Source organism: Adiantum capillus-veneris, chromosome 12 (genome assembly GCF_014529385.1).
Source record: "Adiantum capillus-veneris isolate H3 chromosome 12, ASM1452938v2, whole genome shotgun sequence".
Classification (NCBI taxonomy): Eukaryota; Viridiplantae; Streptophyta; class Polypodiopsida; order Polypodiales; family Pteridaceae; genus Adiantum; species Adiantum capillus-veneris.
In genome coordinates, this window is record NC_140942.1 from 9509766 (window position 1) to 9516818 (window position 7053).

At 44.1% G+C, this 7053-nt stretch overlaps 1 pseudogene; it reads right to left on the minus strand.

Annotated features, from left to right (window-relative positions):
* Nucleotides 1–302: 302 nt before the first annotated feature.
* LOC147445296 (3-ketoacyl-CoA synthase 20 pseudogene) lies at nucleotides 303–3229 on the minus strand (annotated as a pseudogene).
* Nucleotides 3230–7053: the final 3824 nt, after the last annotated feature.

The window sequence follows — 7053 nt, forward strand, 5'->3', positions numbered from 1 at the left end:
CGAATGCCACTATATCTGGTGGCAAGTTGCCACTTCACCCCAACATGTCCAATGCACATGAAGACAAATCATAAGCTGCCAAGAGAAACTTCCGACAAACCAATCGATCCCCAATGTAGCACATCCGAATTACACCTTTTGAAGATCCCTCCAAGAGCCAGTGGCCTACTCCTGCAATGGAAGCTCAACATGAACACAAACGAGCCCAAGCTCGATGGTAGAGTAGCTACACCTAATCAACATTCAACATTAGTCCAAGCCTAAGAAATAAGCTTTTCTGATGGTATCCAAGCTTGTACGCCTTTCATATGTAATGTTCGTTTTTTACTTAATACAATTGGAAAAAAAGAAGAGAAGAAGAGTTTGGCAGATTCATGCTACGTTACAAAAGAGGCTGTGGTGTACTCAGATTATGAAGAAGAGCTCAGTGAGCACATCCTTAAAACGTACTACCAATGTGACCACAAGTCTGTGGTGCTACCTGTAAGTTCCATCTCAGGTGGTTTTAGCTATACCTAATGGATCTTTCTAAGTGATCGATGCTTTCCTACCTAATATGCAAACCATGGGCCAGAATGTGATGAGTGATGGTACCAACATGCCGATAAGACTGAGAATATGGTCATTGAAATGTGGATGAAGAATGTTGCTGCCAGAAATGTATAATCTTCCATGACATTTTGCAGTGATGATGTTTCAAAGCTTAGTCTGACTATACCGAACACGCATGAAATGCCTCCTTTGATCCATGGCAATGGTATGCCATCAATGGTCTGTCTACTGTGATAAAAAATATGGCTCCTTGCCACACCTCAAGCAATATCATAGTTGCACATCTAGAAGCTGACAGCTAAAGCGCATGTCAGCCCTGCAGAATACTGGCAGCCGGTGGGTACCTATCAATAGACGACAACCATGGGTTGCATTCCGAGCATTCGGAACGCTCTACATTCTTCAAGACCCTCCAAACCCCACTATTGCACTTAAAACCTGACCCCAGGGCGATTTGCCACACCTTGTCACCCTTTCTCAGCCTTCCTTTGGCCTCACAGTATGCCAATGCATACCATATCCCACTGCTAGATGTGTTTCCAAACCTGTTCAGAGCCATCTTTCCAGGTTCAACATCGTATGAACTCAATTTCAGGCCCTTCCCTATTGAGTCGATGACAGCCCTCCCCCCTGGATGAATACAAAAATGATCTATGGCTCTCTTGAAGTTGGGCTCGTACACCTTCACGTCCTTGGACTTGAAGACTTTCTTCCCTATCATGCTTAGGACCACTCTGATCAATTCATCAAGCGGGAGTATTGATGGTGCAAGCTTGGTGATGTTACGACGCAGTGCACTGCCTGCGACTTCTACAAGGTTGGGCTGGAGGACCACGCCAGGCTTCCCCTCGTTGTCTTGCAAGTGGTGAACACAATTGAAGGCACCTTCATCAGCCCCAAGGTGCGTCCTCAAGCAATGCAAGAGCTGTAATTTCGCACGGCGCCGGTAGCTGCGCTTGTTGGTTAGCAGGATTGCTGCGCATCCACATCGGAAGAGAGCGTTTGCAACCATCATGGACCTCTCCTGGTTGCCAAAATATGTGTTACTAGTTATGTTCTCTGTGCTTAGAACCAGGGCATACGAGTTTCTGTGCACTTTGAGGAGGTCCTTGGCGAGGCTGATAGACAGGAGCCCTGCAGAGCATCCCATGCCAGCCAAATTGAAGGTCTTCACATTGCTCCTCATGCTGAGAGCGTGCACTAAAAATGCAGAGAGTGAAGGAGTGGGATTGAACAAGCTACAGTTGATAACTACTATGTCGATTTCTCTGGCCTCTATCCCGACCTGTTGCAAGAGCCTCTTTGCAGCTACTGAGATCAAGTTCTCCGTCTCTTCGCGCGCATCCTGCAGATCCACATCTTCAGCTTTTGAGAGGAGAGTCATGGGCGCATACGATTCATTCCCTATACCGGAGCGCAGTAAAACCTTCTCTTGGAATGCGAGGTTGCTTTCTTTCACAGACCTCCATTTAGTGATGAATTTGGTGTACACTTCTTCTGTCACAGCGACATTGCCCTCTGCCTCGGTGCAGCAGAAGTCAATGAGGTAGCAGGGGAGCGGCGACAGGCGTGTGAAAATGGCTTGAAGGAAGAGGGCAAAGGAGAAAGCACAGGTGAAGGAGAGGAGCTTGAAGACGAGGGGTGTTAAGAAAGGGAACGCAGAGGATGCATGAGGATGGAAAGAGGCGAAGGTCAGAAGGCACGAAAAGAGGAAGCTTGTGTGGGAAGAGGAGGGGGTGTATGCCATATCTGGGCCTGCTCTAGCAGCTGTGCCTTAGCAGCGATGGCAATAATGTGTTGCATAACATGAAGAGCAAGACGGGACTGGTCACTGCACTTATACCTGCACCTTGTCAATTCTGTTGCTTAAGTAGAGACTAGACTCTAGAGAGTGCGATCAGCTGGGTGCCGAACCTGCATTCATGTCTGCCGACAGCGCGAAAATGAAATACAAGAAAATCGATTCCAACTCCAAGTACCATGAGCATTGAGTCCTGAAGGCTGGCCAGCTCCTTTCTTTACAAAGATCACATCACCATCAAGATAAGCTGCTGCAATGCAAACTGCAGAATGAATGAGGCCGGGAGGGGAGGTTTGAGCCTTGAGGCCCGAGGGGGGTGCATGCATTGCAATCGCGTGTTTGCCAACCGTCCCTATTCAAACTGGGCTTGCAGGTTCATGTGAGAAGAGACCGTATAATAATAACCTTTATGCAATTAACACACACTCGCGCGCGCCGCGAGTCGCTCTCTCTCTCTCTCTCTCTCTCTCTCTCTCTGACACACACATACACACAGATACCTACTAGCGTCTCCAACAATCGAATTCCCCTTTAGAAGGTACAGCCTTTCCCATTGCCAGCATTTTGTTTCGTTTCTCCTTTCTTCTGACCATAGCCGGTTCACGCAGCCTGAGGAGAGCTTGAGCCTTGTATTGTTTTGAGATTTGTAGATTTGCTCCTCCATGCCTCCATGCCTCATACCTAGTATGAAGGCATTCCATCATCCCAATGTAATTGTAACTGCATGGACATGGCATTGCCTCCCTTCAAAGACTTAGGTTCTAAGGCTAGGCTAAGTGTTGCATCCAAATTTCCAATCACCATGCCCATGCCCATGCCCATGCCCATGCCAACCTCACCAATGCTGTGCTCAAATAACACCTACATTTAATGAGGGGGAAGAGAAGGGATCAATGGCTAGAGTTGCTTGCACAAATCTCTAGACACAGTAAACGTAAAATCTGGAATTGAAATAGGCAACCCTCCAACTGAGCCTCATTGCAAAACTTGAATGCCCAACCTCAACCATCAAATTAAAAGCCATGCTTGTAGCCACCTCATCACACATGTTTTAGCAATTTAGTCTCCATGTACCCCTCTGCCCTTCCACCACTGTTCGGAAAAATCATTTTTTTTCATACCTACAAAATTCCTTTCCTTGAATTTACCAAGAGGAAATTTTTAAAAAGGGGTTTTCACACTATTCTTCTGTATTTTGGGATGGAATTTCTCCTTCACCCCTTGCTCTCAACCGGCATTTTTCAAATTGAAAACGGCACGATATTAAGTTGAGACACATTTTTCCCGAACACTGCAAGTTTCCACCACATGTTATAATTTTATTCGAGCTAAACATGGACTATTTGCATGCCTATATTTACGTGTTGGCCAAGTTTAGTTACATAGACAAAATCAATGTTGGAACTTGATGGGACCTTAAATCTCCACAATAGTTGAGCTCCATCAAGGGCCCCCCCCCCCCCTTCAAGGCGATGACATGCCCACAGTTCCAGGCAACGGCCACTATGTGAGTGCCATGCTAGACTGCACCAAAAGGTCGTCAGGCCCAATAATGGCTATGGAGGGGTCGCACTTGTAACTATGCTGATTCGACATAGTTGCCAAATGATGAGTATAGCAAAACTAAGCCTCCTGATCATTGCTCAAAAAACCCCACCTACAAATTTTGAAATTTACCTCTAAACTTTATATTTGAAGGTGAGAAAACCTACAAAATTTTGAAAAAATTAGTGTAATTTGGTGTAAAAACCTTCAAATTTTGTCAATTTACCTCTGTTGTTTCACATATGTAGGTTTGCCAAGTTTTTGAAAACAAAAAATTTGAGCACTGCTCTTGATATTTCTTGTGTGACCAGAACACAGGCATAGCTATTTCTAAAAGTAACTAATAACTATGTCTCGCGTGACCACCATCTTAGTCTTGAGGTGCATTTCATGGATCCTTATAAATTATATGTTTCCTTTCTCTGACGTTCGTTTGAGCCTTTTAAAGACACACACCCACGTCCATGATTTCAACTTTAGAACCTACAAGTTTCTTTTCTAAAGAGGAGGGCCTTTAGCCTACAATGTACATAGACGAAGGTAAGTGCCACTCTTGAGTCTTGAGGGACCGTCCAAATAAAAGAACATGTTTCCATACAATACCAACAAAGTACAGTTCATTAAATACAACACATTTTGAAGAGGGCTAGTCTCTAGAGGACCTCTGAACCACCTTCTTGATATTGCAAGGAGTCCTTTAGTGAAGGGGTCATGTTAGTGTAAGTTAACCATATCTTTAAGCCCTAAGCAAAGAAGGGTCCCTAGATGGGACGGATTAAGTGTTGAATTTTTCAAAGATTTTGGGATGATTTAAGGTACCCAATCATGTCGATGGCCAATCAAGCCCTGGTGGATGAGATGTTGGACTTGAGCATTAAAAGAGGTCTCATCAAGCCCATCCCTAAACATGTACGTTGTTCCCATTGGAAGCATTGGCGTCCCATAACGATGATGTCAGTCGCCTATAAAATCATTGCCAATTCTATAGCCCTCTTACTCTCCCCCCATTAGACAAAGTCCTCACTCCTCACCATCATGGATTCAAAAAGAGAAGGTCACTATATGACAACATTCTGTGTGGTAGGAGCTAGTCAGAGCTCCTCTTCAATGAAAGGATTGTGGGGGCCTTTGAGGTAAAAAGATCTATTAAGTAGAGCTGTCCTCTTGCCCCTCTAATGTTTGCCATTGGATCCCATCCTTTGGTTACATTACTCGAAAGTAGTGCAACCAGAGGGGGGATTCAAGGATTAACTCTACCTAACAAAGACCAACTCCTAGCTAAGCTCTTTGCGGATGACTCACTGCTCTTTCTCAAAGCATGTCCTCAGGTCATCAGAAAGACTCTGGTAATTGTGCAAACATATGCTTTAGCATCACGGTCAAAGTGCAACATTGAAAAGTCAAGGTTGATCTCTCTATCTGAAAATGACTCACTCCACCCTTCAATGTGGACAGGGGAGATTGAAACGAAAGGGAACATATTTCGGCACCTGGGAGCCCCTTTGGGGTTTGAGGTAACCCACAAGCAAAGATTCACGTGGGTGATGGAGAAGGTGAAGAGCAAGATGTGAAGGTGGGAGTATGTGCTCCTCCCCTTTTCAAGCAGAATTAAGGTTATCAATTCCTTCTTGCTCCCTTATTTAGCCTTCAATGATGGGAATGGGGTTGTGCTAGCTAGGGTGGATGAAAGAGAAACATTGTGCACACAAGTGAGTGTGTGTTGGTTAGATTAGCACTCAAGCGAGTTTGGTTCCAAGATCAATTAACTTGAGTCTTGGACTCATAAACACGGTCCTGAGTATTTGCTAAGCCATCACAAGCTCACCATAAACAAGGGTGATTTAATGCAAAATAGAATGAATTTTTTAATTCACGAGATGAGCTTTAAGAAGCTCATAGCCTTGCACAACTACATGTGGGATAATTCCACCTTTTCCCTCCTTGACTCATACTCTAGCAACTCTAGGACAAAGCTCAGATCTTACAATCCTCCCCTTAAGGTTTGAACTAGGACAATACAATGAAGGTTCTTTATCCACTAAGGATGACACATGGTATCAACTAAGGATGTTAATACATGTAATGGAATATGGCTATAACATTGACTGTAACAAAAAATGAAATAACAATAGTAAGAATTTTCTTTAAGAGAATTCTTAAAGAGCATAAGGAGAGTAATTGAGTAAAGGTAGCAAGATGAACATTACACCTAATTAGCTTGGTATGAACAATACTTGTAAAAGAGAGACAGAGAAGATTAGAGAAATTGACAACAATTGAGGACCGGATTTATGTGGATCCGATCGCCCCTTTAGAAGGCTTTTGTATTGTAGATTCGCCCATAAAGAGAGACTTGGTACAATACAAGCTTGTGTTCCTTGAGACCTAGTTGGTGCAATGAAGATGGTAGACATCATACACCAAAATTATGGCCTTAACTAACTTGCAAAAGCATTAACATATCCCCGGTCTCAATCCTAAGACCTCAGAGCTAGCAGGGAGTGAGGGGGAAGGGAAGAGGAATAAGAAGTAACATACAAGAAAGCAATAAGCTCCTCACTTGTTAGTACTCTTGTAGCTTAGCATAGCATAGTAGCATAGTAGTGGAGATGAAGAAGATGGCAAGCTTGCAGTTTGGAGCATGGCTCTTGGTTGGATTTGCATTCCATAGCCAAGAGTTGTTGGTGTAGGCTCTCAACTGCTCTAGCTTGGAGAAGGAGATGGAGTTCTTGCTCAACAACTATGAGAATGAGAGTGTCTGAGAGGGAGTATATGCACAAGCTACCCCCCTCCTTGCTTCGGTCGACCCCTCCTTCTAGCTCTTGATGTAAGCTCATTGGATCCTCTTAAGCCTAGCCAATCACAAGCTTAGGTCATTTCAAGCAATAGATGTAGCATTAGGACAATTGTCCTCCTTTCCCCTTTTGACAGAAAAGGCCTAAATAATGCTTGAAAAATTAATTAATTGAACTAAATTCTCATTGGATCCCTTTAGAGGCCAACCAATAGGCTTTAGGCACTACATGAGGACAGCATGTGTAGGTGCTTGACATTTGTCCTTGTTACTTCTTAAGTCATGGCCTTCCTTGAGAGTGTGTGTGAGTATTTTCTCTCTTGCTCCTACTTCTAGGGCTCGCCTGCCTTTGTGTAGGGAT